The following is an 8,989-nucleotide window of genomic DNA, read 5'->3' on the forward strand; positions in this document are numbered from 1 at the left end:
GAAAAAGTGACCAAATAACTTGACTAGGAATGAACCGTCTGTCTCACTGGGTTTAATCACACCAGCCTTCTACTGCTGATCAGAATGTCAAACTGCTTTTTCTAAAGTCCAGCAGCACAACAGCAGGTGCTCATCCTGTCACTCCTGAGCTTGGCAAAGGCCCGAACGTCGACCCCTGTGCTCCGAGCAGCACGCCTCATATCATGACTTTAGTATGGCACTGTTTGTACTACTAAACAGGTTTTTGAGAAATTCCGTTTTGTTTCCTTTTTTTGGATAAAAGATTTTAAAAGTTCACTTGTTGACTTTTTGCCAGCCTGTCTGTAGCAAATGAGGGCGAAGCACTGTACCGTCATTCTGCTTGTAATAAAGAAAGAGTAAATATATCAGTCTGTTGACGTCATTATCACACTGATGGACGTCCACGCTCTGTGTCATGGCCGCTGCCTCGCACGCCCTCTGTCTTCACTCACCCATCCACCAGGTAGCACACCTGTCCTCCAATCAGGTAGCACAGCCAGAGCCATGTGGTTCTAGAGGAGTCCACTTCCTGTTCCTAAGAGGGTGCTGGAACTGCAGTTCAGCTAGAGGGCGCTGTGAGATCATCAATCTCTGGAGCTAAAGTAATTATTTCAGTTAAATGTATTATTTGTAATCCGTACTTGTATTGATTATGATCATGTATCAGAGCTGGATGTAAACAGACGGATGTCCTCTGGTCTTTCTGACAGATGAAGCTGATTTAGCCCATCAAACACTAGCATGCTGCTAGATGAGGACTGATGGGCACAGGAGGTCCTGCCTCCATGGTAGCTGATCCTCACATATATTTGTCTATAGGGGCTCTGCTGCTGCTGCTGATGCGTCCAATCAGAGCGGAGGATGCTGGGCAGCAGTATTGATTAGAGGAAAAACCTTAAAGGGGATTTTTATGTGTTTATGTGAAAACCACAGTTAGTTTTTAACCTTATAAGTTCACATCCATTGGACAATGTTCATTCTGCACTGTCTGCACAGCGCCCCCTGTGGGACAGTATGTTCTCACACCAAAGCCCTACAATGGGTTAAATAATCTACACCGCTGCCTCTACTTCTCCAGCTGTTCGCCTGCTGCACCTTTTACTCCACAGACTGACTCCAGCTCACAGCGAGACGCAACCAATGACGTAATCTGCGCGCACAGAGGCCTCGTTGGTCACGTGATTTTGTTTCCGGAAGCGAGGCTTCATTTGGAACGCCCACCTTTGCCCCTGAAGCCTCGAGGCCGCGCTTCGTTTGCCCCATCATCGCTAGCTGTCTCTGTTCTTCTTGGTCTCGGCGTTTGTTGGAACAACCAAAACCAGGACTTCACCTGTGTGGGGTGGATCTGTTCTGACCACATTAACCCCCCCAACGTCCCAAGATGGCGGCCGCAGCCAACGACCCCTTCTAGGTGTATAAATCTATGATCTCTCGTAGTGCGCGGTTTGCTAACTGTGAAAGATTAAAGCTACGATAAAAATAAAGACACACACTCAGTATTTGTAGCAGATACGTTGGAAAATAATGAAAAGCCACAAGAGAAAGCTTTTTGTCTGCTTATATTCATGCTCCAGGTGAGTCAGCCACCTGCTTGGTGCTGCTTTGGTACATATATCCGCAGGTTTAAGGCAAAACTGAGGCAATAACTATTATTGAGAGATAATCTGCTTTGTTATCTTACTAACTAACTGCATATTGTTTCTTCCTGGTCGAGACAGCACCTGTGCAACTCGCTACTAGCTAGCTTGGAGCTGATAGCTAGCTAGCTAGCTAGGAGAATGTGGAACGCGCGGCAGAAATCGGGTAAGCTAACAAATGTGTTATTGGTTTTATATTTAGTTTTTGTTTCTTTGTGCAGAACTTAGTGTAATTAGATGTCGTGCGGCATGAAGTAGCTCTTACATCCTTACATGTAGAAAAGCATTAGCATGTTAGCAATTCCTCCATCTCCCAGTATGTAAGTGGAATCATTTTCCATCTGTCATAACGAGTTGTGACCACATGGTGGCAGTGCAGCATAATTGATGCTGCCTGACGTTTCATGACACAGCTGTCATTGCTCTTCCTCCACACTGGGTGTCACTGTGGGATCAGCTGTCCCCAGCTTCATTGACCTTCACTCCCCCTCCCCCTCTTCTCATCAGGTCTGCCCAGGTTTGCACCATCATGTGTGCTGAGGCTGAATCATGTGTGTGTGAATGAGGCTGCCTCCTCCTCTTCCTCCTCTTCCTCCTCCTCTGCTGCGCTCCTCCGCTCTGCATCCTTCCCATCACTGTAGCTGGGGCTGCCTCAGCTTCAGCATCCGACTCCGCAGCAGCATCATTTTTCACAAGCATCTAAACACATTTGCTGAACAGCCGTCACCTTCAGGCGCGTTAACCCTGCTGCTTCCCCCGTCTTCCCTGCTGCTCGGCCGGCCGCTTCACCACCACGCTCTCCTCTCTCCTCCAGTCCTCTTCGCCATCATCCAGTCATTTGAAGCTAGACCAGTGAAAAACAGGCAAGCTGTCTCTTCTTCCTGTGAAAGTGTCTCTTGGCTGGACAGCCGGTCTTCCACTGTCCCTCTGGAGGATGATCTTGTGGATGAAGACAGAGGAGATGGCCCTTGGGGAGCTGCTGGAGAGACTGAGGACGGTCACCCAGAGCATAGGTGGGTGACAACAACACAGTCAGCGTCACTCCCTGTGTTATTATATTATTGATTGCTAAGGATTGTGTTGATTGATCTGTGTAAAGCCACCATACGGCAAAATGTTGTTGCTTTAGCTCAGTGAAAGAAACAAAAAAACAAAGGTTTATGAAGAAAATGCATGGTCATTGTGTGTGTGTGTGATGGAGGTTTGTGTTTGTTTCTGTTAGATGATCTGTGCGCTCGCAGCGTAGAATATGATATTGACCTATATTATTGGATCCTGTAAGACAAATTGGGTTTGATGCTGTGGTGAAACAAGAGCTGGAGCTGTTGGTAACAGAAAGAGGTACACACACATACACAAACTCAGATTACCTGTTAAAACAGCCTGGAATCTGTTGAGTAAGTGTCGCTGTGATATTTCAGCAGAAGTGCTGCACCTAGCATGATCTGTGTGGTGATACAGTACCTCTGTTGGCCTGTGTTTGTTCCTGTTCTCCACCCTAATCTATCACTGTTTTTGGCACGGTGACCCACATACTGTGATTTCTATGACTCAGGCACCCCTGTGATCCTGGAACGATGACTTATCTCCTCAGATGTTTACACCTTTGTGTGGCTTCGGCTGTCAGGGCTGCACAGGCACATCCTGGCACTCCAAGCTGCTGCAGGTTTTTTTATTTGTAGTTGCAGTGAACATGCATCCTGCACCGTTTTTAGCTGTCTTGTGAACCTTTCCAGGCTGTGTGTGTCGGTCCGATGCTGCTCCTGCAGCCTCTTGATTTATTGCTGCTGGTTAAAGGACAGATTTGTCTCCTTCAGTCCAACTAAAGCCGCTAATATGATTTTTGCCTCTTTCCTGTTTTGATCCATTTATAGAGGCCTCTCTTAATCCACTCACTGCCAGCACACAGACAGTTTTATTCATGTCGGTTCTGTTTCAGCCGTGGTTTACAGAGACGTGTTCTGTATCGTGTTGGCTGTCTGTGGGGGCTCAGTAAAGCTGCAGCATGCAGGCTGAGGGATTTTTTTCTTTTGCATGATTGATAGTTGGTGTTGAAGCTTCTCAGCAGCAGGGAAGGTGAAAGCATGGCAGTGGTGAGTGGGTGGACTGGAGGCAAGAGGAGAACATGGCTGAGTCTAAAAAGAAGCCTTGAGCTGTGGATATGTTGGAAACTACATGAAATCCAGCCACTGGTGGCGGTTTGAGAGGAAGTGTGACAGGAATGCGGCGTGGCAGGAGGAGGAGAGCAGTAATCGGCTCAGAGAGGAGAGTCTGACACTGATGACAGAAGACAGCACAGAGGAAGAGAGAGTGAGGAAAGATTCAGGGTTCAGGCTCTAATCTGGAAACACACGGTTGTGTTACTGTGCTGTTATACTGGGTGTGTTTGCACCTCAACCTGCATTTCCCTTTTAGAGTTAATGTAGTCCGTCACAGTGAACCGGTCCCTCCCTTAGTGCAGTCAGGAGGGAGTGGGTTGTGAGCATTGACAGTAAAAACTATTGACAGAGCTTCTGTGACGTCACCCGTTTTGAGGTTCAGTGGGACGCTCCGATCGCCGCCATGTTGGCACAGTCCTCCAAAACCCCAAACACGGACAAAGAGGGGGAGCACGAGCGGAGTTTAGGGGAGTGGGCGATCGCAGAAGCAGGAAACTGCCAGAAACCGCCTGTCACTCAAAGCAAAGGCAAAGAATACACCCATAATTATGCATAGTTTTAAGTTTGAATATAATTAAAACGAGTGAGTTATAAAAAAAATCATTCAATCATTTTTTGTACCAGGCTGTAAACACTTCTGCTGTGAAGTCGGCCATTTTAACATGGGAGTCTATGGGAAATGACTCAACCCCAGTGGTTGTGGTGTGAACTACAAGTTTTGATACTTCCGCATGGGCTTCAGGTCTCAGCCCTGAAGGCTGCCGCTTGGTTGTGACAGAAAAGTGATACACTAATTGACCAAATGTAAATGTGCAGCTTTAGCGGGTCTGTTTTTAGATGTTGTGTCTGCAGATCTGCAGCTGGTGATTGCCGGCATCATTGATTGATCAGCTTCATCACAGCTTTTTGTTAAACACATCAGCAAATTTTTAAAACACTTTTTAAAATATTTCAGTCGAATGATTTTATAGTTTTATTTATTATTTATAGTTTTTTTTATATATATAGATGATGAAGAAGCCGTGGATATCACTGTGCTTGTAGCCTTAAGCCTCCCCTGCCTCTGACTGGGCGTTTGACCTACTTCCAGTTGATTTAAAGGGACACATCCAGCTCAGTGACTCACAGGTCTCAGTGTTTCCTGCAGGAATGTCTTCATCTGCTCCTCAAAGGCATGTTTGTATTTATCACCATGTGATAGGGACATATTATGATCTGTTATAGTGGTGAAGGTCCCTTCAGAGCCAGGAAGTGTTTGAACACACAGCTGTTATTGGATCTTTGATATTTGATCTTATTGATCAAGTGGTCCTCTGTCGTATTGTTTGAACATGAAGCTCAACAAGGAAGTTTATAAATCAGAACCAGTGTCGGGTTCCTGTTTTAATCTGGAGGTCAGGGTGTTCATTCAACACAAGTGAGCTGTGCAGCTCATCCCTGCAGGCAGAGCAGGTGTGCAGCCAGATGGATGCAGCGAGCCACCAGCTCGTCAGCTGTGTTAAAGATTCTTTGCTCCATTAAACGGAATGTGGAATATTTAAAAAGAAGGGCATTTTGTCTTAAACTGTAAATGTTCCTCAGCTATAGTTTCTCTCTCAAAGTCAAGAAAAGATTGTTTCTACGCTGCATTTACAACAACATCACACAGTGGGTCAGTCCTATGTATTCAGAAGGATGTTTGTGTGTCTTCACTGTGTTGCTGTCCTGGCGTTTTGTGCTCCTCTGCAAAGGCAAAATGGTCAAAGGCCTGATGCCCCTTTAAAATTCTAGGGATCAGCCTCGCCTCCCTTCTGAGGGGTGTGGGAGGGTCCCTGGCTCAAACAGTATCTGTAGTCTGCTAACATTAGCCTGTAGCTCTGTATGCATTGTTTTAATCGTCTTTGTGGATATTTTTCGTCATTGTGTGTGGGAACAAAGGAAGACAGACTGTTTGAGCCTTTGTGTGTTTATGTTTGTGTTGCACACATGCAGGTGCGTGTGTGCCGTGAGTGTGGGGGCATACACAGATGAGGGGCTATAGACAAAGTAGGCTAGCACACAGGAGGTGGGACAATATAAAGGAGGGATCAGACCTGATTAAGTAGGAGACAGGGTTAAAAACAGAGATAGATGGTGTGTGTGTGTGTGTGTGTGTGTGTGTGTGTGTGTGTGTGTGTGTGTGTGTGTGTGTGTGTGTGTGTGTGTGTGTGTGTGTGTGTGTGTGTGTGTGTGTGTGTGTGTGTGTGTGTGTGTGTGTGTGTGTGTGTGTGTGTGTGTCAGCTCCTACATTCACCTCATCAGTATGTGAGAGAGTGCTGCTCCTCTTTCATCTCTATTCTAAGCCAATAAAGTGCGAGCTTTGCTTGCCAGAGTTAACTACACAACACAGCCGAACACGCACACACACACTTATACACTTAAAACTGTCCCAGAAAGAAAGCATAACATAAAGTTTTAACATTCTGCTGCTGGATCCAGAGCTGCTCTCTGCATCCTGTTATGAGGAGTCTGACGGATGAGGAGTCGAGACGCAGAAAGAGGGAAAGAAAAGGCAGATTAGTCAAGAAGTGGAGGAATATAATTAGCCTGAGCAGCAGAAGGGGATTTGTGTTCCACCGGCTGCCCTCTGCTTCTGCTGCCCTCCTCCCCTCTCTCTCCCCAAACACTATGCTACCCTAAACTGTCCATAGTAGCACTGAGGTGAGTGTGTGTGCAGACCTGGGGCCGCTTTCACCTCCAGTGTGAACAGTGTTTGTTTCAGTTGTGCAGACAGTGACTCAGCTCGTTCTCATCCCGCCGGCTTCGCACTGTGCTTCTTTCTTGAGTCCCCGATGTGGCCCTGCAGAGGACAGTCGCTGCATGCGGTCAGTGCAGGATGCATGTGAGATCAGGTCGCGGTGATCCTCAGTGACGCCGGGCACGCTACGATAAAGAAGGGTTCTTCCCGTGCCTGGACCGGCCTCTGTGACTTGGAGTCTGTCAGAGTGTGCAGCGGAGCTTTGAAAGTGCAGCGAGGGGTCTCTCCGGATGACAGAGTTTGTTTTGAGTGTGTGAGACCAGCAGCCGGCTCTCATGTCTCTGCATGAGTTTCTGCGTGAGGGTGGCGAGGCGTCGTACCGCCTCATGAACCGGCTCAGTCATCTGATCCAGAACTTGGACATCTCTGGACTGGGCTCTCCGTTCCCGTTCAGCCCTGCCAGCCGCAGGAACTCCTGGAGAGACTGGGACGGTAAGACTGAGAGCTGGACACTGTTGTGTGTGACTGTGTGTGGAAAGTTTCTCATGACAGGACATGTCTGTGTGCATGTGTATTCCTGATTGAAGCCCTGGCCCTGGTTCTGCAGGGCATCGCGCCCAGAGCCTCACACTTCCTGTGGGCTTCCCCTGCTCCCCATTGGGCCATTTCTGTGTGTTTGTGTGTGTGAGTGCGTGACTGTGCAGCTTAAACAGATGCTCACAGATCTCTGCAGCTGCGCTGACATTTTTCCGTAGTGTTTCTACAGCAGATGCAGGAACTGCGGCAGGCAGCAGCTCAGCAGCAGATGAGCTGCTGCAGCGGCATGGAGACGGCAGATTAAAGCTGCTGAGCTTTCAGTGTGTCGCCCTTGGTTTTTGCCTCTCAGTTTGGAGAGGAGTGAGAACAGAATGGGGAGGAAAAGCAGGAAGACTGTTTCTCAGTGGGACAGTGGGATGCCGCTGGTTCCTCTGAAGCCACGTGAGTCCGTTTGTGTGTTTTTGTGCAGCTGGGTTTCTGTTTTCTCATCTCAAACACCTCTTCATGTGTTCATCATGTCATCCTTGTTTTTGTGCTTCAGTCTCATCTTTCAAGGTCGCACTCAGTTATTTATATTTGGTCTGTTCCTGGATGAAGGTCACTGAATGTTCAGGTTCTTGCTGTACCAGGCGGTCACAGATTGTATGCCTGTGTGTTTATCTGAGGCTGTGAGGTTTGAGGCCACAGAGCAACACTCTCCTGGAGGTTCTGTTAAAGTCATTAGGCCTGAGGAGAATTTTACAGAGCTCTGTGATGCTGCTTTAGTCATTTGGTTTTGTAGATACAGAAGTGTAGATTCTATTTGTAGTTTTTTGTGTAATTGCTGGATTTTGTGAGAGTAAATCGTCTGTATCTGTGTAAATCCAAAGCTGATGATGTGCCTGCTCTCCTCGTACATTTTGATTTTCTGATCACAACCTCACATTCTATATAAAACCTCCCTGTCAACACTCCGAGGCAAATTTGTTTGCTAGCATTGCTAACGATGCTAACAAGGCAGCCAAAGAATAGCAGCTGTTTCCCGCCATGTTCTCATCAGTCAAGAGGAGGAGAAGGAAAACATCCAAGAGGCCGCGGCTCCATCAACCTGACGGCCACATTCATCCACAGAACTGTCAGACACGCTGCTTCTGTTTGCAAAGTGTCAGTGAAAAACCTGAAATCAGCTAACCATCGGCGGCTGGGACCTGAGGTGGCTGAAAGTCAGCACTCAGTGGAATCTAATGGCCTTACATGTTCAGCTCTGGTGTTGCCAGACTCTACCACAGTGTGGAAATCAAACCTGCATGATGGGCGTCCTGCAGGGAGCTGTAGCTTGTCCGCTGCTTGAAGTTGGCGGCGGGAAGAGGGGCTGCTGTAAGCGGAGAGGGAGGAAACTGGTCGACTTAGCTTCCACTGGTTACCAAGAGGTCCAGCTGTCATTACAGCGTCTACTGTTCATTGACTTCCTGTCTGCCAACATGATTGACAAGAGGTGAGAATCAAAGACTGTATTCAGTAAAAACACCTCAGTGAGTAGCACTTCCTCATCCTCACGTGGGACTGAGGAAGAACTAGACAATGGTACTAGCTGAAGCTAGCTCGTTAGCATCCCAACTGAGCAGAAATCATTACATGTTAGGCCTCTGGAGTTTGCGCAAGTTCAATTTTTAATTCAGCTCAGGAGCTCATTTCCAGATGAAGTTAGAGTCCGTCAGTATTTGCATTTGTTGTGTAACCACTAACCACTGGTGTGTGTCTGAGTTTGACCCTCTTGCTCACGTTTAGCTTTCATCTCTTAAGGTTTATGACACTGATAACCTCAGGCCTGTCCTCTGATGCAGAGCAAACACACATGTTAAACAGTGCCCTCACAAACACACAAACATGGTAGCAGCACTGCACAGCTTTTTACCAGAGAACGGTTGATGGGAGAGGCA

Source organism: Parambassis ranga, chromosome 21, assembly GCF_900634625.1.
Source record: "Parambassis ranga chromosome 21, fParRan2.1, whole genome shotgun sequence".
Taxonomy (NCBI): Eukaryota; Metazoa; Chordata; class Actinopteri; family Ambassidae; genus Parambassis; species Parambassis ranga.